We start from the raw sequence: 23,322 nt of genomic DNA, 5'->3' as shown, positions 1-23,322 counted from the left end.
AAAGCATTGAGCGTTTGGGGGTATTTGAGAAAAAAATCTATTCTGGTAGTCCAGACACTAGGCTGGGACTTGTTAAGTTGTGAACTTGTTAAATTCCTGCTCCACCAACGGCTTCCTGCATGACAAGGAACCAAAGCCTATTTCTGCTGGTACAAATTCTCCTTGACTTTATGAGATACTGCGGCCTTCGTGTTTCAGCCCCTCACCCGTGAAGACATCTGATGACTGCTTCCCCTCCTGCCACGCACATCCCACTGAACATCCTTGCGATGCATCAGGACACCACCAGGCAGAGAGGGGCTTCAAGCTTAGGGGACAGATCCAGGTGCAAGTTCTGAGAGCTGCAACCCTGCACACTGCTCCTCTGCCTCCCCATATAAGCCTGCATTCAGGTTGGCTTAAAACCTTACGTAACACATTTTTAAAAATTCCTTTTACTTCTGTTACAACCAGTAAGGTGGGTGGTTTTCAGACTTTAGTTTCTTTGCCATTATTTATGGTGTTTCCCTGTTTTGCCTCTGTTTTGTTCAATGTTTTTAGCCAAAACAGTGAATTACATTAGGAACACCTGGTTTTACTTCAGTTTCTGGTCTATTTTCATTTCATGGCTTTTGAGTTTTAGCAAAATGATCTTATTTTTGGATTTCCAACACTGCACAGGGCAATACAGACATTAAAGTAAGAAATATGTTAATTGGACTATATAATAAATGTAAAAGTTATGAGAACTCTTTAATCATATGAGATTTGGAGGCTCCCATCTCTACGCTAATTATCTCAGTTCTATATGATTTAGCACGAGGCTCACCAACACAGCTCACAAGTACAACGTGCAAGAGCGAAGCACCTCATGCAGTCCTCCAGAGATACTCATGACACCTTACATGGGCAAATTTAAGGTCTTATATCACAACCGTATATCTTGATTTTATGAACAGGACCCTGGAAACTCCAGCAACAGGAACAGGGATGTGAAGTCCAGGACTGTATCTGGGCTCCAAGGAGGACTCATGATAGCCTCTAGAAGCTCATAGAGGACAGAATGGAAACACCCTATGGGGTGATCCAGAAGGGTGGCAAGGGTGGCTTCTGTCCTCCTAACTTTTGGGGGAATCGCTGGAGGGTGTAGCACAAGTCCTACAGCCCAAACTCTCCCCAGACTATTCACTGCACCAAAAAAAGCCTGCAGAGCAACACTGAGGGCCAGGGAGCTGGTGGGAGCTCTCCCACCTTCTCCATGCGGGAGGGACGGATCCGGGCTCACAGCTTCGCCCACGGAGCTGCTCACGGAGCCAGCGGGGTTCAATGAAATGTGCAACCACTGTACTCCGTCATGTTTATGCATACCTAAGTGCTTTTAAATATGGACTGCTGAGTTACCCGAAAAGCACCTTAGCCAACATGCTCTCAGTTTTCCAACCGATAGCCCTTAAAAATAGAGTGGTGGCTGTTTTGCCCCCATTAAACAAGTAAATATAACATTACTAGAGGTCTGGAGCCTTTTGTGCTGAGCTTTGACCTACAGCAGTATTTCCCTGCTAGAAAAAAGCAGGCTGGAGTCGGTGACATAACACCAAATATACAGATGGGACCATACTATAATTAGCAAGGGAATGTCATTCCTGCCATCTTTGCTTCGTTTGTAACTGTGCCTGTAAGCTCTGGGGAATGGTGTGCATTTCACACAGTCTGCACAAGAACGAGGATTGCCAACTGTCCCAGTTCTGGTGGGATACCCTTGGGCCTCTGCCCTGAGGCTCGCGGAGATGTCAGCAGCACCACGGGACAGTGACGCCCCTTGCAATGCTGCTGCCGGGACCCCTCATCCCGAGGCAGAGGGGAGGGATTTCTCTGCGCAGCAGCAACAACTCAGCTCCTGCTCAAATACCACGTGCTCCCATCCAGAGGAGCACTGCCCGTTGCTTCTTGGCAGGCTCCTTCACACGCACCCAGAAACAGTCATTTGCCTGTCTTCGAGCCAGGTGCACAGCCTGGACCTTACAACAGAGGCCAATACCTGCTCACACTCAGCTTGCCCCCAGGAGGGAGAGGATTTATTCAGCACAAATACGGGTATTTTTGCTGGAGCTGTGCTTTTCCGCATGGAGTCGCTAGTTTTTTTAATCTCTTTAGCGGTTCCAGTAAAACACCAAATCACCATTTAAGGTTTTACCATTTACTTTTAACATGCTCAATAATACAAGTCCAGTTGTCTTTTAAACACTTTGTCATCCTCTGCAGGCACTTAGATGAAAAACTTACTGTGGGCTCTGCTCTGCCAGTGGAGTCCAGTGAACTTGTTCGGTTTTTTACCAGCCTGCACAAACCGGTGAAACAGCCAAGGGAACAAACCAACCCTTAATAATAATAATGTCATGCGTTCCTTGTCTTATGCCCAAAGTTCAAATCAGCTTACTCGAGGAGGCTAATTCATCCTATTGAGTCCAAAGGGACCTTGCCTCTGAAGATCTCAAAGCGTGTTTGGAACATTAAAATCCCTGCAGAATCTGTGCCATTTAAACAGAACAGACCCCTGTGATCATCTTATCAGCTCCTCCTTCATGACAAATATTTTCCCCCTATATTTCTTGCATGAATTCTAGATGTTGAGATAAAGTAGGACATATTTTACTGTTAAGGGCTTCAGCCTCGAAAAACTTCAAAAGATGGTGAATGCACCACATCTCTAGCTAAGATTCCCAAATATTTCATTCTTTTTGCCATAATGAATCCATTTCCACAAGCCCTCCTGCAGCACATCATAATAACTGTATATATCGGTGGGTAAATTGAGGCCTGGAGAAGTCAGGACTTCCCTAAGGATACACAATGCTGGAGTACCTTTTCCCACTGTTATTTGCAGCTCATTTAAGCCCAGGCTGCTGCCAAAAGGGCCCTTCTGTTGTGCGCTGCCTGTCCCTGCCTGCACCTTCTCCCCACTGTGCAGCCCTGCGGGCACCCCCACACCAGGGGAGGGCACCCCCAGCACCCACCTGCACCCACACTGCCCAAAAGCACCCCCGGGGCTGCGCTGCGTGGCACTGGCAAGCTTGGAGCCCCCCGAGTCCTGCCCGGGCCATGATGGAGGGGTACGGCAGCTGCTGCTGCCAGCTGGAGCCAGCCTCCAGGAGCACGGAGACCTGGGGTCCACTCGCAGCTCCGCCACTGGATTTTTGCAGATCTGCAGGGAAATCACTTATTTCCCTGGGATTTCCCCATAAATTTGACAGAGTGCCTTGACATTCCCCAAGGAAAGGCACTGTTCAAGTACAAAGCTTAATTATGATTGTTATAGTATAGTCATGCCACTAATTCCCACTAAGAACTGCAAATCGCTCCCATTCCACTCCTCCATCCCCCACGCTTGTTGGTGCCGGTGGACAATTAATTCCTCAAAAAGAATATATTAAACAGATGTGAAATCTTTCCTATTTGCAGGACATCTCTGAGCAGATTGCAGATCACCTCAAACATATTAGTGATTTGAATGCACCAAACGATGTATTTCCATACTATTTTTTTTTTTTAACCAGCTTGACAGAATTCATTCAAAATTCAAATTGTGACTGGCCAAAAAAATCTTGCAACATCCTTCCTACGCCTGTGACCAACCAAACTCTTCCCCCATGTACAAATGTAAAATTCACTTTCTCTAAAGCTCACATAGCTGCCTTCAGACATTGAATGAGCAGCTTTCCCCACCCCACCCCACCCCCCAGTTAAATTTAGTAATTTTGAAATCCACAGGAAGCAACCTCAGGAGAAGCATAGAAGACTGAGGTGAGTTCATTGAAAACCTCAAATGAATAAAATACATTGTAAATGCCTCGCATTTTTGCCCTGCAATAAACACCAGGGCTGCCACAAGAAATGCATCAGCCCCTCTCAGCCAAGCTGAGCAGCAACAACTGCAATTTTCCATAAGCCTAGAGGTTAATGAACCACACGTCATAAGGGTTAAAGGATAAATTCAGTCCTAGGGCCACCGCTTAGGGAACGTTTGAAGGGCAGTTCAATATCCCACCTATGAAAATCACCCCCTTTGCTGCCAGTTCTGCAACCAGAGCAAGGAGCTCTGGGATCTATTCGTGTAATATTAGGCTTGAAAAAAATTACGAGTTGTGATGAAATTAAAGACATCCAAATTTTTCGCCATTCTCTGCTGATAAAGGCCCTATTATTACCATTTACAAAAGGGAAACACAGCCAATTATAAGCTACTTCTGGCACATGCCAGGCCTCAAGTAGAAGATAAGCCAACACAGCAGAGCTTGCAGCTGGAAGCCCAGAAACCTGAAAACGAGCTGACTCATGGAAATATCCTCATATAAAATATTGGATGGTTATTTTTCTCTGCCTCCTTTCTGTGTGTCTTAGGAATGATATATGAATTGCCTTATTTACTTTGTCCCATAAAACTTACATTTTTTTATTAATGTGCTGCCAGCTCTGAGAGCAGTAGGTGTGGGAGCAGATGGAAGGAGGGGAGCACAGAGGGGAGCTGCTCTTTGGGGGGCAAAGCAGTGGAAGGGTCCACGGCAGCACAGCAGGTCCAAAAGCACAGCAGCAAACTTTTCAGGTGAGCTTTGTCCTGCTCCCAGAGAGCAAGCCAGCTCCTCTTTCTGCTCTGATTTCATCAGGGGCAGCTGCCTTCGCTCACATTACACTGGGGAGAATTAGTGCAACATGAAAATTTATGCTCCTACCAAAACACAAATTGTGAGAAGAGAGGCAATTTCCCCTGGTTATACCCTGGGCTGCCCACCCCAAAGCCCAGCTCCTTCCATCCTGCTCTTCCCCAGCAGGCAGGGGATGCAGCTGGCTGTGGGCTGCCGTCAGCAGGGATAAAGACTGAATTTACCTGGTCCCAGAAGAGACACAAACGTGGAGCTTCTCCTTGCACTCACTTTGATTTTCCTGAGGACTCTGTAATGTTTGAGACGTCCTTCCCTTTTCAAACCCACCTGCAAGGTGCTCACACCTTGTTAGGAGAAGACTGGGTCCAGGTGGGTGGGTGGTGGGATGCTATATGCCTCATTTCCTTAGGAAACCAAGTTAAAAAACCCTGCCCTCCCCCTGCTATACTGTGCTACTGAATTAAGGATGGTGAATGCTCATTACGGCAATCTAACAATCTATTTTTATCTGATTCTCACCTAGACAAGCAGCAGAAGGAATAAAAATCTGAGGGGAAGAGCTACAGTCAGGGTCAGTTGGTGGAGTGTTGCTTTCCATCAGCTCAAAGCACGTTGAAAAAGATTTCAGTAAGACAACCTTCCTTAAAAACTCCTGTCCAAAAAAGACATGCTTCAGATGCTTCCCCCCCCCCCCCCCCCCCCCGGGAAACCCATGTCTAATAACTACAAGGACACAGACTGTGAGTATATTTCCCTTTTACGAAGGAAGAAGGCACGAGCTTTGCAGTGTTTCTTGCACCAGCTGCTGGCCTCCGTGGTGGCAGGGTAGGTAATTAAAAAGGACATCATGTAACAGATAAATGCAGGATAGTAAGTAGTCATTACTTGATATATAGTATATCATCTATTATTAGAGGCTAATAATTCTCTAACCTATTCATGTTAGTCTTTTGTCCGTGCAGCTAGCCGTTTGGCACGCTCTAAATTTCTCAACATAAAATTTACTCGATGTTACAACTCATATCTAATCCCAAATTTCTGTGCATTTCACTGCAGTATATCATGTAGCTAGGTAAAAGCTCAACACTAAATCCTTTGCAAAAGGAAGAATGAGCCAACAAAACTCCATGTTTTCACTTTCCTGCCAGAAAAAAATGGTACAGTGAATATTTTTCTTAGTTGTAATTTTAACATTTATTTCCACCTTTAGAATGCCGCAATTCTAGAGGTGCTTAGCTGTACTTTACACAGCACTCAGTAATGCACTTTCTGCCTGATACTTTTACTCTTGTTGAAATAACCTGTATTTTCAACACATTTATACACACATTTAAGTACATTTTAAAAACTGCATTCTAAAGGGAACCAAAGGAAGTGCTATTGTGTTTAATCACAGGGAGCAAAATCCTCAAGTCATGTAAATCATCATTTCACAATCTGCTCTGCAGTATCCCAATTTGGAAAGTGCATGATAGCAAACACAGCTGAATCTATAAAGGATTCTTTACACGTTTAAAACATTCATGTAACTTAGAGTGTCAATCTCCATCAGCTGTCCTAGATCACTCCAAAAAACAGGATTTCTTTATTAGGATCTTTATTTCTTTCCTTCTGATAGTTACATCTTATTATTTAGTTTTCTTCTACTTTACATCACTTTATTTTATTTCCAAAGCCCAGTCTAAAAACTTAACTTGTGCTGTAAAAGAAGCCAAGCCACTCAAAGTACCCAATTACAGTGTCTCCAGAAGGTTTAGAAGTCAGAACAGCACTGATAAAAAAAGCCACATGGGATGAAGCAATAATACTGCGTTCGCCTGCAGGATCTCTGCTGATGAGCAGCTATACAAGGACTCCACTGATAAGGGTTTACAGCTAGGAACTGTAGTAGCTGCACCAAAAATGAAACCAGATCTCTGCTTCTGTCTTCTGGAAATTGTTTTCCAGCACAGCACTCTTCTGGGAGACAGAAAACATTTGCTGCAGGTTATCAAAACCTTACACTCTCAGTTAACCTGGCCACGCTGCCAGCCAAGGAGTCGCTCTGAAACGCGGGAGGGAGGACACAGAGGGAGGACACAGCCTGCAGACCGCCGGGAGAGGCTGGAGAGACCCTGGGAGAGGAGCGAAGGGACCCTCCCAGTGGCTCCACATCCAAACCGCTCCACATAGCTGTGGATTACAGCAGGATCCAACTCCAGATTAAAAGGAGAGTTGAGCAGTGTAGTTAGGAACTGACACAGCCAGGGAAAATCCTCTCCCAGGGATTAGGAAGCATTTGGCATTCAAAACGTGTGATACATTTTTTTATGTTGTTTGTCTTGTTTACATATCCTTCATATAAAAGCAGGATTTTGTCCACCAAAGGCTACTAAAACCTACGTGCATTTTTGTAGTACTGTGCTGTTCATTTCCCCCCATCAGCAACATTGCATGTGTGCTCATTTGAGTCCCATTCCCCACAGTTTTGCCCAGAATTGGCACTGGTCGCCCTTTCCTATAGCAGGATTCTGTACGCCGCGCTATAGCTGTTATACTCCACCCCAGAGATCGCTGCAGTTCGGCTCGGGAAGATTTGCTTTCAGGCTCCCTACAAGAGTACAAGCGTTTGGGGTCCCTTCATTGTTTTAGAGAGGGAATAAACACCGTTTGTTAGGACCTGGAGCAGAAATACAAAGGTTCCCATAATGAGAGGCTCGGCTCTGGCTCTTGGAAAGATGCAGGGAAGGCTGAGCACATGCGAGCGAGCAGCCCGGCCAGAGCACGCCGTGCTAATGTGATTACAAAAGGCTGATATCTAAACAGAAAAACCTTGTGCTGATATTACAGCGATAGTGAAGGAGGGAAAAGACCTGTCAAGTTTCTTAAAAACAGCTGACCCGCTTCTACGTCAACCTACAAGCCCTCACTTTTTCCCTGAGCTCAGCAGCCACCACCCCACATCACTCCCGGTCTCCAAGGACCTTTGGTAACTTTCTCGCTGTTGTATTTAGGAGTTGGGGAATGTTTTCCTATGGCTCAAATCTCTGTTAAACCAACTGAATTAGGAAAAAAAAAAAAAAAAAAAAAAAAAAAAGAAAAAATGACTTCACTTTCTAACAGATGCACAAGTGCACCTTGGGATGGAAGTGTTACAGAGTCCAAGCTATCGCCACCTGCCTCCCAATTACATTTGCTGCATTGTCCCTTGTGGTGTGCACCTGTGACATGTTGGCACGCAGCGGGGACGACTGGAGTGTGCAGGCATGGACCGAGCCACACGGTATTTTCCTTTGCAAACGTCTCCCAGCGATTATTGCTGTGCTTTCTTAATGCGTAAGGGACAATCCGCAGCAGCTGATTTTTTTTTTCCCCCCGTTCCTTTCGATACAATGAGTTAACACAGGGAACTTGCGGTCCTGTAAAATGGCAAAGCTGTGAAACTGTAATTTAAAAAACTCTTCACCTCAGGATACCAAATGTCCAGCTGGCCATGGACCGATCTAAAAAGGGAAAAGGTCATTTGTGGGCTCCCTGCTACCTCTTACTCACATAGACATCTAGCCAGCCAATAAACTACCTCTAGCAATAATTCCCATCAAATTTCAATATGATTTTTTACACCTGAAATAATAGAGGAATCCACAAAGCTGTGACTGTTTGCAGCAAGAACGATGTACAAAGGAAAACTGCCAAGGTCTTAGGATCATTATATTCATTCCAGTATATCGTACTGGTTTGGGTTTGGTTTTTTTTTCTTCTTCTTCTTTCCCCTGGTAGTGTTACAGCTCTTTAAGTGGCTGAACAGCATCTGCACCAAGAGGACCACATGATGTGAAGCAGAAGCAAGGAGACACGGTATTATGCATATTGTAAGGGTACACTGAGCAACGCACTCGCAGTGACGTATATTCTGACAGGATTAATTTGACATTGGCAAGTGAAAACTTATTTTGTCATTAAGCTATCATAATTATACCATATCCTGAGCCAACGCACGCCCTAGCTGAGAACCCTACATATGCTGCCTCTGCAGCGAGAGGCTAATACAGAATTTTAACATCCATCTATTTTTGACGGGATTGGTACAGGGGCGCAGATCGGGACACCTGCTAGTTCGTAAGCGCCTCGTGACTACCTACGGGTAGCCGAGATGACAAAGGTACTGGGAAATGGCCGAGGGGCATTTGCAGCCTGTTAACAGAGGTCCTGCTACCCAAAGCCTGGAAAGGCAAGGAGACTTCCACGGACTCTACATCCTTTTGTAATGCAGCCTTTCTAAATGTTGCTCCTGACTCATACGTTTTCAGCAAAGAGAGTATTTCCTCATAAAAGAAGGACAGAAGCTACACACAAGAACAACGCTCTCTAGAAGACAGACAAAACATGAAGACCCTTTGCATGTGACATATTCAGAAAAAACAGTCTTTTGTCCCTGCCCCCCTGCCGTTTATTTGGATGATTAGATATGCTTAAGAATGGAAAAGCCAGAAAGATACCAGGAGAGAAGAGCTGCAGCACTGTTAAGGATGTGGTATTGCAATATTTATTGCTGCTGAGATAGAAGAAAAACCAATGTAGTATCCAAAAAAAAAAAAATTTAAAAAATCTTAATGTTTGCAGAGTTTAAGTACAGCAGCTTTAGGTTACCTTAAGGTGACAATTTATAAACAGAATCAAAATTGTGTAATAAGTTAAGCAAAAAAAATTGGTTTCATTCTTGGTTCGTGCACTCCCCTGCCAATGACAAAATACGCTATTAGTGGCCTCAGTACGATTGTGAAAATATCCCTTACTTACAATTGAACGTGCTGGGTGTTGGGGTTTTTTTCTTCATTGTTGTGTGTTGTTGAGCTAAAAATGACAAAGCCCTGGATTTCGTCGTTCTTGCAAGCTATTCTTTTCCCCTGACTTCCTGTTTTCATGAAATTTTAATCAGGCATTTAAAATAAATAGCTATGCAGAGTCTCTATGCCTCTTTGAATGCTTGGGATGGATGTTTTGGGTAAAGTGATAGTCCAGAGACCTTGAGAGCATTTAATCCCATTCTTACTTGGCAAGACAACAGAAAATTAAACCACTGCTCTCTCTCCACTTCTAGCAACTCTGGAGAGATTTTGGGGGAGGGATGGAGGTGAGCCCGGTGCGTGGGACAGCACAACGAGATAATGGGTCTGTCTCCTTGCCCCTGCTACCAATACTGACAGCAGTCAGACCAATTTAGAAAGGTCATCTTTCTCAATGAGAAGATCACCTCTTCACCAAAGCCCTTGAAGAGGTAGGGGCAATGCTGCCTCCATGCCATTTAAAGGTCCAGGTGTAACACACAGCCCCACATCGAGCATCCCTGGGCAGGCAGGACCCCCGCTTCGCCGCCCACCCTCGCTCAGCCCCACACAGCGCAAGTTGTACAGCACTGACTGCACAATGCAGTTTGGGGTAGGATACACCCACGTGGAAAAAGCCAAGAACCAGCTTAGGCTGGAAAAGCTGAGGAGCAGGACAGGTTCAAATCCTCAGCCCGTGGGAATCACCCTGCCCCTTAAGAGTTTGTAGCTGACAGAATAAAGCCTCCAGATTTTAGGAAACCAGAGGAAAGCTGCTTGAGTTCCAGGGTCAATGGTTCAGTTATTAATGAAGGTGACACGATTTGGTATGAGAGTCAACGACCCCAGATCACAGCTAAGCCTGATCCCTGAGCCTTACTCTAATCTAAACTTCTGCGGGTTTTTTCTTATCGTGCATATTAAGAGGAAGGGCTCCATGGTACAGGCCATAAAACAACACCGTACAAGTCACCCAACAAATTGCTACCAAGTTAAACCTCTCGTCGGGGACTAGTCATCTTCTGGTCATGTTTCCTGGATAACTGTGTTTGAATTAGAGGGGTTTAAACACAGCCACATCTTCAGTCGCCTGTGTGTTTTGGAAATGTTTCATTTCCACCGGCACAGGGGTCAAGGTTTTTTGCCTGAACCAGGAGGAAGACAGAAATGTTTACTCTGTAGTTGTGTACACTGCTCATTTCTAACAAGGGAGAAAGAGCTCACAATCAGCTTCCACCTCCAAAAAAAAAAAGAAGTGAGAGCAACTAAATCATGAAGCAAACTTAAAACAGCAGCTTGTAAAAATGAGGGAGACGTAGACGCTTTAGAGATGTGAATGAAAGTAAGAGGATTACCGAGTCCTCTTGAGAGGAGACATATTTGGCAGGGCTCATGAGATGGCACAAATAACGTCTTCTGTCGAGAACAATACAGAAGAATAACGATGAAAACTTCCAGGAGTCCATGCTTAAGGAGTCATTCCCAATTTTGGGTGTCCATCTTCCCTAAATTCTGCTTGACTCTTGTTTCACTCCAGCTACTCCACTCACAGCCCCAGCAGCCGTTTTTTTTCTCCTCTTGCCGTGCAAACCTTTTGAACCCTACTCATAGGTGCAGGAAGCATCATTTACACAGTGGGATACATATTGCTTCTGCACACCACTGTGAACCATTGCAGAAATCTCTGCGATGGCCAGCTCGCCAGCCTCTCCTTGGCATAGCCCCTGACTTTCATATATCAAACGAGCAAAAATATTCCAAGCAAAGCAAAACAGAGCGAATCTTGGCTCCTTGTCCTTTAACATACATATTCAATGTGCAGGAAGCTAGGAAGAGCTATTCATGGGGTTGGCTTGTTTTTGTTGGTTTAGGTTTGGGGGGAGGGGGAGCATTTTCAATGCATACTGCATCCTCCACAAATTTTAATAAGTGCTTTAAGCCACAGTGATCCCTTTCCCTTCCTTTTTTTTTTTTTTTTTTACAGTGTTTAGTTTCCGCAAGGACATTTCACTTTAAAAGGAAGAAAGGGCTGCACCATAAGGGCTGTGCAGTGCAAAGCTTTTTCTAGTCATTTCCAACAATATATTTTGGAACTGTTCCCAGTAAACAGGCCAGATTAGCTGCCTTTGGTTCACATTTTACATTGTTCACGAGATAGGGAAGCTCTGAAAAGCAGACTCTGTCCATACTGTTTGGTTGCAATAAAGCTAATTCTATTCAGTCCTATAGCACTATGATAGCACTTGTGTAGGATTTCCCTTCGCTTGCATATTTATAGGGTCTTGTAGAGCTCTGCTGTAGCTCAGTGCCAGCATGAAGAAATCAAGCTGTCAGTAGTTTCTATTTTTGTCCCTACCTATAGTTTCAGTAATGACAAGTGAGTGAGGCAACATATGCATTTCCCATCTACAGGAAAAAATTACTGTCTTCCTTCAGTGTCTTACATCTGTGCTACAACCTATTTTCCTAGGGCTTCAGATTATGTTAGCTGATAGTTAACATGTATAAGCACTGGTCAGGTGCAGTTGATTCCAGACACTGCATTAGTTGAACCACAAGAGGAAAAGTTCCAATGATTCAAAATTCCTGGTGCTTTTCCGTTCTGCTCTTAAATTAAAAGAGAGGGGGAAAAAAAACCCAAACCCCTTCCTGGGAAATAGCTGTTACTGTATGGCATCCCAGCTCCTATCACACTTTGATCAGCACACACGTTCAAGCAAATGAGGAATCCCCTCCTAAGATTAAGGGAGCCACTGATTATGTTTAATGCCCTCTTCTTGACCCCAGATGGTTAACTCGGTGCTGCAGCTTCTGGGGGAGTTTCAGTGGGAGCGGGTAATACCAAAGCCGAGCCATGGTCAGCAGTGCAACACCACACAGTTTTATCAAAGCAAATGGAAGGGATCTGGGGACCAGGCTCCGATGCTAACAGAGAGACAATGTCTCCCAAAAGCTGCTTAATTATTAAGGCAACGCCTGCATCATTCACAATCTTCCCTCTTTGTCTGGTACATACTAATTCTGCATTTACTAATGCTTCAGCCACACCAGGACACAGTCATCCCACCAATGCCACAGAACCCAGTCCAAAATTTGGGAAATGCCGCTTGTGAGCCCCCACAGCTGGAGGACTCCAGCTCTGAAGGCAGTGCCAGGGACGGCAGGCACCCACCCTTGCTCGCAACCGCTTTGGCTTGACAGCATCGAGGCATTTACAGCCTCCGACATGACTGCATCAGATCTTCAATGACAGCTAATAAAACGGAACTACACCCCACTGCTTTGAAAAGCTGCAACTCAAAACTCCTTCAGAGATTATACTTATTTAAATAAGAGAAAGACACTGGGCTTTAACAAACGCTCATAAGGAAAATAGCTTGACAAGTTTGATAACAAGGAACACACTCTTTTTCATATTCTTTGCTCTCCTTCCCAGCTCCATCCTCTCCTTGCTTTCCCTGCAGCCTGGAAAAGCAAATATTTATCCCTCACTTGCTTCTACTTATGCAAGACACAGAGCTTGAAGGAGGATGTGCACACCTCAAAGTTCAACCTTTATCTGTGCTGCTCCTCCACCTAAACTGACGGGTTTTTGGACCATGCTGGGGTTCCAATGCACCAAAAGGAACAGACAAAATTAAAATAGGAAGGGAGGGAGACAGAGGACAAAGCAAGAACCATTGGGCTAGGCTGTAAATAGAAAGCAGAAAAAATATGTTAAAAAATACAAGGCGACACTATAAATCCCTCTCCTATGTGAGCAAGCTACTGTGTTACAGAGCTGGAGGGGCTGTGAGACTTCCCGTTACTTTATAGTCCATGACGATCACCCTCTTACAGTGCCACAGTATAACAAGCCAATGTCCCGACTCCCATGAAGCCGCTCATAAAAAGATGTGCTACAGTCTTTTACAGTCCTCAGAATAAAAGAAGCAAAAAGAAAGGATCCCCCCCCCCCCCATAAACTCATTACTTATTTTGCTAATGTTGTTTGAATTGTGTGCTGGAGCGGAGGGTGTTGGAAGATGGGGAGAAGGAGAGGGAGAGGAGGAGGAGGAGGGAGGCTGAAGCCAGGGAGCCTTCCTGCTTGTTAATACACAGGCAAAATGATATGCACATATACAGCTTCGAAAGCTACCGCGGGGAGGGAAGTAACACAAAGGAGCCATTTATTGCCTGAAAACTGTCTCTGAACAAACCCATTGTGTTAAAGTAATACAAATTCACAACACCTTCCTGCCTCTTTTTCCATCTGGAGCTGGGCTGGTGTGGGTGAAGGGCCCCGCTGCCCGGCACAGGGCCCGTGCCCTTGGACCCTGGCGCAGCCCGGGCTGCTCAGCATCCTTGAGAGGTCCCTCTTCGGGCCAAATGCCATGCTGATAACACAAAGGTGAGAGAGAAGGAGGGAGAGAGAGAATAATTTGGCCAGGAGACTCTTAAAATCCATCAACACATTTCTGGCCAGGCTGTGGGTTTATCTGGAGAGGCAATTTAAATCCAAGAACCAGAAGGAGGTATCTTTTGATATAACATTTTGTTCTTTTTCTGAATACAAAGTTATTCCAGGCAATGCAGTTGGCCTGAAATAGTTATCAGTTACAAAACCAGGACTGCTCCTATCTCCTCTCCTTGTGCAATGCAAAGAAGATCCTCCCGCTGAGCTCCAAAGTAGGGGAAAAGCTATTAATTAAAAATAATTCTCCATGTTAAGGCTTGCTGCCTAAAGCTCAGTTAATATGAAGGAAATTCCAGCCGTTCACTCCCTGCTGCTGGAGGCTTTTCTTTCTCTATTTTGTTTTGCTAAGCTCTTTGAGAAGAAGGGAATAGGGATATTGCCTCGATGCCTCCAGCCCCTTCCCTCTCCTCCCCGAAATTTGGGCTCTGCTCTTCCCCTCTTTGGGAAGGACCCAACTCATCAGACTGGATCACTGCAGAGGGCAGAGCAGGTTTATTCGCCTTCCACCTTCTTCTCGACTCGAGGTGAGGACAGGGGATGTCCCCCAACCTTCATACCACCCAAGTGTTTAGCACCGGGCAGAAGAAATGGATTTTTCCTGGCTTGCAGCAGGACTGGCCCCGTCCCCCCACTAGCCCCGTGCTCCTGCTGAGCATCACAGCTCTGCTTCTCAAAATACCTGCCCTAAATTTTCCAGCCACATACACACTCTCCTCAGCCACAGTCTGGCATTGCCTCTTCCCAAGGAACTGCTCACATCGTGCAAACCTGTATCTGCTGCTCCAGCTGCTGCTGGAGCCCCACGGACCCTCTGCCCCAAGCACCGGGACACAGGACCTAGGCGATAACAGCTAATACGGGAAGGGTAGCTTTCTGTTCTGCTTATTGACGGCGACATATTTCATCCCAGTGATGTTAAACATCGTGCAAAAACTTCTAAAAACCACTTTGAAAAAACTTTTACATTTTACTGGGTATTGCCATGCTGTTTGGGAAATGCAGGAGGAGTACAAAAATGGAAAGCTGAAGAAAACAAGAAACTAATCAAACTTCAAAAACATTCTTCTCTGTACTGGGGAAGGGCTGAAATTATATGTTTCCCTATGCCTAAATACTGAAGAACTGCAGCAAATAAGCTGATTTCAACAGTGATGATATTACTACAAAATTCCTGCCTTGACAATATCACAAAGTACATTTTGCACTCAGCAGCTGCATACAGTTAAAAAAATCCACTCCATTTCCACATTTTTTTCTGAATTCATGCGGCATGCAGGAATCTTTTAGAGAATGGGCCCCCAAAATCTTGTTTTATCAAATTCTTTTACCATTTCAAACCCCATCATGCTGAAACTTGATGTACAAGCTGTCAGAACAAAAGCCTCATCTCTTCAGTGCACGTATTGTAAAGCCATTACTTTCATTTTTCAAACAGCAACAAAAAAAACCCCAGAAATACCTTCAGAATTTTTTATGATTCCCAATTTCTTTTTGAAGTTCCTTAAGCCTCAGAAAGGTTTAGTTAAAACAATTTCTATGTTTTCAGGCAGTAAGTTCGTAGCACACATTTTTAAGTGTACTTTTCTAAATATTCTTTTCTACTGAGATAAAGGTTAGGAGAAGGTAGTGACAGAGACAGTATATGATAGGGAAAAGTATTTCATACACCACTGTGAATTTACATATAGATGCAAAATGTGTTATGCCAAAAAGGATTCCACGAGGACAGGCAAATAACCTCTTCATTCTGGAGCGTTAGTCTTACTAAGACGCGACTTTAGATCTTGATTCATTAAAGTGTTAAGTCCATACTTGGACACATAAAGCTGAGTCTTACTGAAATCATAGGGGCTGGAGATCAACTTCAGATTTTATTTACGTGGGGATTTTGGTCTACAAAAGCAGAAGAGCTAGTCCATGAAAGAGCAAATCACCCGTTGTAGCCACACTTGCTTTCAAAACCATCGCTGCACCACAGTGCTAGCACACATCCAGCAAGAGCAGATGAACATGTTCCCATGGGAATTTCAATAGGACTCCGAGCACCCATTACCCAGAGTTGACTGAATTCACTGATAACACAGGATTCACACTGAATTACCTCAGAGCTAAGCTAAGGCAGCAGGCGGTGCTTTAAACCATGCCCTAGCAAAAATTCTTTATGCGGATTTTCAGCAGCAGCAATGAAGTAGCCCATGATGCCTACCCCTTACGCTCCCACTGCCCCTTTCACAGGGAAAATCACTCTCTGCATTATTATTACTATGTAAATTCATTAGACAAACTGCTTAGATTCATCAATAGCACTTGAATATCTTTCAGTCGGTCACATAAACTGCACTCTTGATTTCCTAAGTTCTCATCCTTCCCTTAAAACTGACTGTTTACCCAGCCTGAATTCACACACATTCACACTGAGTGTCTCAGTGAGTAATCCAGGTTGTTTCATGAGCCACGTTGATTCATCAGCAAAATGTTATCGTGAGCTCTTTAGAACCAAAACCCACAGGATGTTTTACTTGAGCTGCACAACAACGTCTTTCCCAAATCCTAGCTGAAGGATGTGGTGCTCTCTGCGAGCAGCGGAGCAGCTAGTCATGCAGCTTCTTACTCACTTATCTTTCATGGGAAGCTCATCCCAAATGCCTGCGAGAAAAATTACCGAACACAATACCACTGCCTACATCCCTTTATTTATATTGCAATAACTACAAGTCAAACACCGCTTTTGATGTAAAAGCTACCGATTGAGAATTTCACTTCCATGTGAGGCTACAGCGATATTAATTTCTAATTTCTTCCCCTGTCTCTGCAATTACTTTTTAGGCCTCCCTATTTCACACCATCATCAATCCCGCTTGTAAGACTGCAAGTCACCCAGGTGCCATCTGTTGAAAAACAGAGTGATGGAAAGTCTGAATGATACACTGAGTCAGGGTTACAGATGCTACATTTTGACATACTCAGAGGCAAAAAGCTGAGGGGGGGCGGGGAACAGGTTAATAATTACTTTACCCGAAACTAAATCAGATGTTTTTTATAGGCCTGACCACAGGCTGAAGCTAGTTCTATAAATACCTTGGTCTAGTCTGGACTAATTCAAACAAATATGCAAATATTCAACACTCCAACGGCAAGATGCTTTCTCTGATAGTTCTTGCTTTAGCATGTCAATCTGAAACCTTGATTGCTTTTCTCACACTTCTTTGGATGAAAGGACATAAACAGCTATGAAAACCCATTCTTTAATATGCTACTCTTCAATTCAATTCAAACATACACTTATTGCAAAAAGAACAACATGAACTGAGAAAAAAAAATCAGAATGGAGAGCACCATAATGTAATAGCAAATGCAAAGCAATTTTCATTCCTGGATCCTCGAGGATGCATGTACAGAGCAATTTTTCTACTACACAGCAAAAAAGGGATGAGGGGGAGGAGCACATTTTCCCAGTAGAAGTTGGGGACAGCTTACAAAGGACTACTTTTTAACTTAAATACTACATTTTTGCAAGCTTTTTAAAACAACTGCTAATAATTTATATTTGGCATGATGGAGAGTGTATACATATTATTGCAGAGGACAAAAAAGTCCTAAATCTTACTGCCTTGGATTCTTTGACCTCAACAAGTTTAGTCTGAAAACATTTGTTACATGATGAAAAGCTTTGTAAGAATGCTAATAACATTCTTAAAGGGTTAATGATGCCTAACTGATTGGCACTAAAAACTAGATTTCATTTGGTATAGTGACAGAGAAACTCTGCCACCAGGAGTATACGTTCATGCCCACATTATTATAGGACAATTTAGGTCATCTTATTTTAAATTTCATGGCTCTGTAACATAGATGTAAATCAAAGTCAGTGAGGCAAATGATGATTTTTCCATACTGAGATTTTTATAGTCTTGATCTTGAAAATATGCTTTGGGCCCAAGCTGTCTATCAAAATCCTTTGAATTAGCCAAAGGAGTTTGTGTTGCTGCTAGTGTACAATTAGAATCAGAAAACAAAAGCAGAAAGTTTTCAGAACAAGGCATGTCTCAGAATTTTTAAAATCTGTCTATACTAACAATTACCATTTTTAAAAGAGGTGGAATCGTGAGCTGTTCAGGTCTAGTAACGTGTGGATATTGAAATGGAGAGATTTCAAACATATCCTTGGTATACCTAGGAGACTTCAGCAGATATCATATGCTGTTAGTGTGGCTCAAAACACTGCAAAGATACCTGTGTTTACTTTGTGCATGTATATAGAGGCACATGTGTGTACACTTGCACATACAATTTGTTATTGAAGGATTTCAAGTATTTAATTGCATGACTGTTGCATGCAGATTCAGACACATACAAGCAATTCCTTATTTTAATAAACACTGTGCATTTGACATATTGGTTGGTTGCTTTTTTAGACCCGATTTATCCATCACTTCCATTTTCAGATTTGATTTATTGGTCAATTCCTTTTCATGATTTGATGTATTTGTAATTTTCTTTTCAAAATGTAATTAAAGCACATTGCATAAGTCCTTTCAGATCCATTTCTAAATATTACACGTATATCTGGTATGTATGTTTAAAATCTTAATTCCAAAACTTTCTCGATTAATAATTCATCTCCTCCTATCTGGAGCTAGTCTTTGTTACACATGAATATAATCTGAATTAGATGAAACAAGCAATTACAGTGGACATAAAATACAGTAAGTGTAGCTTTACAATAAATTGCTCTCTATGAAGCTTTAAAGAGAGTCTGGAGATTTAATAAAAAGCATTAACACAAAATAGGTAAAATTTGAGTTCTAGCTTCAACATTTTTATGCTCTAGAATTACATGCTGCAAAAGCAAACAAAAGGGAATTCGTGTTGTGCAGCTCTGATTGCCCTGGGGATACCAGAGAGGGAATCTCAATGTAAGGTAGGAAGCTTTGCTTGCCAGGATAAAAAGGCACTGGGGCAAATCTTTTTGGAAACAAGGCACACACCGAGTCCCAGGAAGGGTTCCCTGGCCCCAGCTCTGCACCTGCTCAAGGCAGCCCAAGGTGCAAGATCATGCCTCGAACTGGACGAGGACCCAAGAGTTACAGACTCCATGGTGAAAGCAATGAAAGGAGGGAGGCAAGCCGTGCCTTACTGGCCAAGCTCCAGCAGAGGTAATTAAATTCTGCCTAGCTAAAGTCTCTCTGCACCCTCAACAAGATACAGGTTTGTTATCTACTTCCTAATCTGCCCCAAACTGCGGGCAGTGTTGTTTTATACAGCCAGACAGCTGCTTGGTTCCACTGGCGCGTGAAAGGAGCTGTATCCATCCATCTCTTATCTGCCTCACAGGGGTGTTTTGAGGGCTAATTAATAAATATTTGGAAAGATGAAAGGCATCCAGGAAGTGCAAGGCATTATTATTTCACACTCACCTCTGAGCAGATCTCTAGATAAACTGTATGACCTGGGAATTCAAACAGTTACATGAATGTATTTCAGCATTAACACCCTGAAAGGCTCACCAAAGAGAAAGGTCACATCCTGCCCAAGGCCAAGCACCTCCCAGAAGGAGCTGAGCACCAAAGCTCCCATAGAGCCCAAAAGAAATCCAGACTGCTTCTCAGGCAACGGGAGATGCTCAGATACTCACAAAACAAGCTCGCCTTTGAGGAAAATTCATTTGTGCATTAACACACCTCTTCTATTTTTGGTAACAGCTCAGGACAACCACTATCAAAGTCAAAGAAGCTTTCCCACTGGGTTTAGTGAGAGCTTGATTTGATCCTGAGAGGAGAAACGGAAAGAGCAGCGTGCAGTGGGCAGCAGCTGGCTCCGAGATCTTCGTGCAGTTGCCCCCTACCCACACGATCAGCCTTAAAAGTAAGGAGTGCGCAGAGATACAGAGGAATACGACATGGAGATGCCAGGGTCAGAGCTGAGGATGTATGTCCCTACCTCTTGTTCTCAAGATTCATAAAATAGTAATAATAAAAAAAGGCAATAAGGAGTACAAAACTGGCAGCTGTTGCTACAACACCTTGCTGTTAATCAAACGCCAGCAGAGATGCTCTGACAAGGCAATGGGGACCAGGCCCATCAGACCAGACCAGACCAGACATCTCTGCTCAATTTGGAGGAAGACCTCAGTGCTTCTGACTGCACAGTTTAGGAAGACCTCCTTCCCGAGAAGAAACCTCTCGGAGGCTGTTTTATGGCAGGAATGACCGGGGCTCCTGGCCTCAAGCAGAAGACAGAGCTCCCCGTTAAGTTCAGTCTGTGCTGTACCTCACGGTTTTCCCTATACAATGAAGGAATTTGGCTCTGGATTCCCTCGGTTTCTACCTGGCATCTAAAAACCACTGTGGCACTTATAAAATAAAGGCTTTCAATTTTAAATGAGCTTCCTTAAGAAGAGAGCTGGCCTGAGTTCTGCCAGGGCCCTGGTGCAAGCAGCTGCCGGGATGCCCCCGGTGGGAACAGCATCGCCGTTCCCGCAGTGGTTCCTGACCCTTCCCGCAGCAGGCTCCTTCACTGCGCTGACTGCAGATCACTGGGAGTCAGCGCTGCCCAGGAAGCACTTTTCCTGCAAAGATGCATCCATGCGTTGCCCTTGGACGTACACCTCCTGGATATCATGAGCCCAAGCATGATGACAACAGCTGAAAGCAAAGGATCCAGCCAAAGTCCACTGAAAGTAGGGAAAAGAGGTATTTAGGAGGAAGGAACCCTGGCATCCAAACAATATCACCTCTTTTCTGCATAACAGCTTATGAGCAACATACCCCAGAAAACTGCATCTTGGCTGGATGACTCATCTGCCTCTTCCACTGACGGTGCAGCATCACTTTGTGTGGACAAGAAGAAAGCAGAGGAAGCTATTTAAAATTCTACCTTCCCATATTCAGTTATCAAGCTGCAAATAGGCAGCAATTACAAAAAAAATTATTGGGATGGACTAAATGCTACTATTTCTTTTATCATCCAAAATCTCATAGGGTTTTTGGCTTTGTTGTTTTAAAATATGGTGACACAATTACAACATTACTCAACCTTTGGACAAAATAGAGATTTCAGAGTTCCTCTATGAATCTATGTACTTCTGTATATTAAAACCTAGTGTAGCAACACAGAACTACGTGAAGAATTTATCAGCCCTTTTTTTAGAAGAACTAGCAAAGGAGAAATTGCCAGCTTCCCACAGCCAGGTACCTTGATTTTGGTGAGACCTAATTACTTGTTTCTCATTAAGTAGAGCAGCCCATTTCCTGGCCCCATAAAGACCTGAGTGAGGCACACCAGTCCCATCAAAGGTCTTGCACCTGACAACTCAGAAGACGACACCATAAGACAAAAGGCATACCTACACCTCAGAAGATGGGGTCCATGACCTATGTGCTAGAGCAGGCAGATTTCGAAGGGTGGGACAGTTTGAGCAGCAAAGGCGTCTGGACTTTCACTGACCTTTTTTGCTATTTCTGGAATGATCTGAGCTCTCGGGTTTCCATCTGTGTCCAGTAAGGGCTTCCTGTCCTCCACAACCACCCCAAACGGCAACGCTATGCTGTCCAAGACAAACCGCCCGCTGAAGAGGAACTGGGAAAAGACTTCTGTCCCCAGTGAATAATATCCAGCCCCCTCTTACTTTCCCAGCAGAGCTTTCCCTCTCTTTTACACTGCGCCAGCGTTTCCCACGCAGTGCGTTTCCACATGCGGATACTTCACACAGCAGGGAGCCAATTCTCACACCACCAAGCGCCAAACCCTCCAGAACACGTAAAACAAACCCGTTGCAGTTTGCATCCTGCACTTGTTGAAATGTAAAATGGGTCTAATACACTGTTTTTCCTCTGCTGCCTTCTCTCCGGCACAACGTTTCAAGACAAACAGGTTGAGCGTGGGTACAACGTGGAAGTGGTTTCAATGAGGTTTTATACAACCTAGTTCCCACCACAGCTCAGAGAGCATCCGAGTACCCTCTGCTACAGAGGTGTTTGCTGGTGGTGTGGGTGGCTTGGACAAAAGACGAGGATCTCAGCTGTGCTGACTGGGCTTCTGAGAAGTGGTTCACCACGTACACTACTCTGCAACAGCTTACTGTGCTTCCAGCAACAAAACACAGAATCAGAGCCATCAACTGTCACCGTTCCCGTGTCAATGGAGCTCTGAACGTGTCACCACAGGAAACTACAAAATTACCCTTTCAAAAAATGGACAGGGTTTACAGTGTTATTTGGGGGGGAAAAAAAACCCAAACCAAAAACTAAACAAAGAAAAAAAAACCCAAAATATCACCATCACCACCACCACCACCAGAACAACAGAAAAAAACAAACCAAACAAAAAACCCCCAACATTACAGCTGTTGGCTCTCACTCTGTTCACCTATTGCTGTACACAGGGCATTTACATCTAGAGGAAAACAAGGAACAGATGTTGGGTGATTGAAAAACTTGAGCCTTCCGTTGTTTTATTGACTTGTCACCACAGAGAAATTTGCTTTAATTTGCTTTAATTTACTTTAAAAGTAAATTACTTGATCTTCATAAAACTGGTGGCAAGTCACAGTTCTTAATGAGGATGTTAAACAAGGATTCTGTTTAACAACCAGAGGCACCAATTCCAAATGCAATGCTTACTTGAACAGACACATATATCTTCTCTTTTGAAACATGCTGGTTTATTTTCAAGATGTTCAACATACCCAGGGAAAGAAAAGAAGCCTTTGAGCTCTTGAAAGCCTGTGCAAAAGCTTTAGGCTCCCCTGCCCCTTCATGATACTTGATTGTACCAGACTGTACCATGTAAGTTCCTTTCTTTTTTTTTTTTTTTTTTTTTTTTTAAAAAAAAAAAAAAGAACTAATTCAGATCTACATAGAGAACTTTTGAACCATACTGGCTTCTTCAAGATAGTTTACAATGTGACTTGAGGAGAAGTGAAAGGAAAAAAAAAAAAAAAAAAAAAGAAAGAAAAAAACCCTATGCCAGCAGTCCAGGGACTTAAAATCAAAGACATTCAAATTTTTGAAAATAACCTACCAGCTTGCACCAGTCCTGGATGAAAGTCTTGATGGTTTTGAGAGGCTGAATTCAGTTCCCCAGACCCAAACTCCAGTATGGCCAGTCCAAATAATGCAACACTTTGATGACTGCAAACAGACACACTATCACCTTGCGTACCAGAAACTGAAAGGTCTTCCAGCCACCTCCAGCCTCCACAGGGAATCACTTTCTACCATGGCCATCAAGAATACACCCATGGAAACAAGAAGTCTGTGAGGTGGGAGGTCTTCAGAGTCGGGAAATGAAGATATCTCCTTCACAAAGAGATAATACAGTGTTTTCAGAGGGTAGAGAAGAGACCGTCACCTTGATCACCTTCACATGTCCTCACTACAAAACGATAAATTTCTCTGGAGCTCCTAATTCAAATGTGTTGTTC

General features: G+C 43.8%; 1 protein-coding gene across 6 annotated transcripts in view; it reads right to left on the bottom strand.

Annotated features, from left to right (window-relative positions):
- Positions 1-23,322, bottom strand: part of MAF (MAF bZIP transcription factor) — a 191,704-nt gene that overhangs the window by 142,770 nt on the left and 25,612 nt on the right. The gene's annotated exons all lie outside the window — the stretch shown is intronic.

The sequence above is a fragment of the Falco punctatus genome (genome assembly GCF_963210335.1).
Source record: "Falco punctatus genome assembly, chromosome: 14".
Lineage (NCBI taxonomy): Eukaryota > Metazoa > Chordata > Aves > Falconiformes > Falconidae > Falco > Falco punctatus.
The sequence above is the reverse complement of the archived record's forward strand: the minus strand, read 5'-3'. Positions and strand labels throughout refer to the sequence as shown.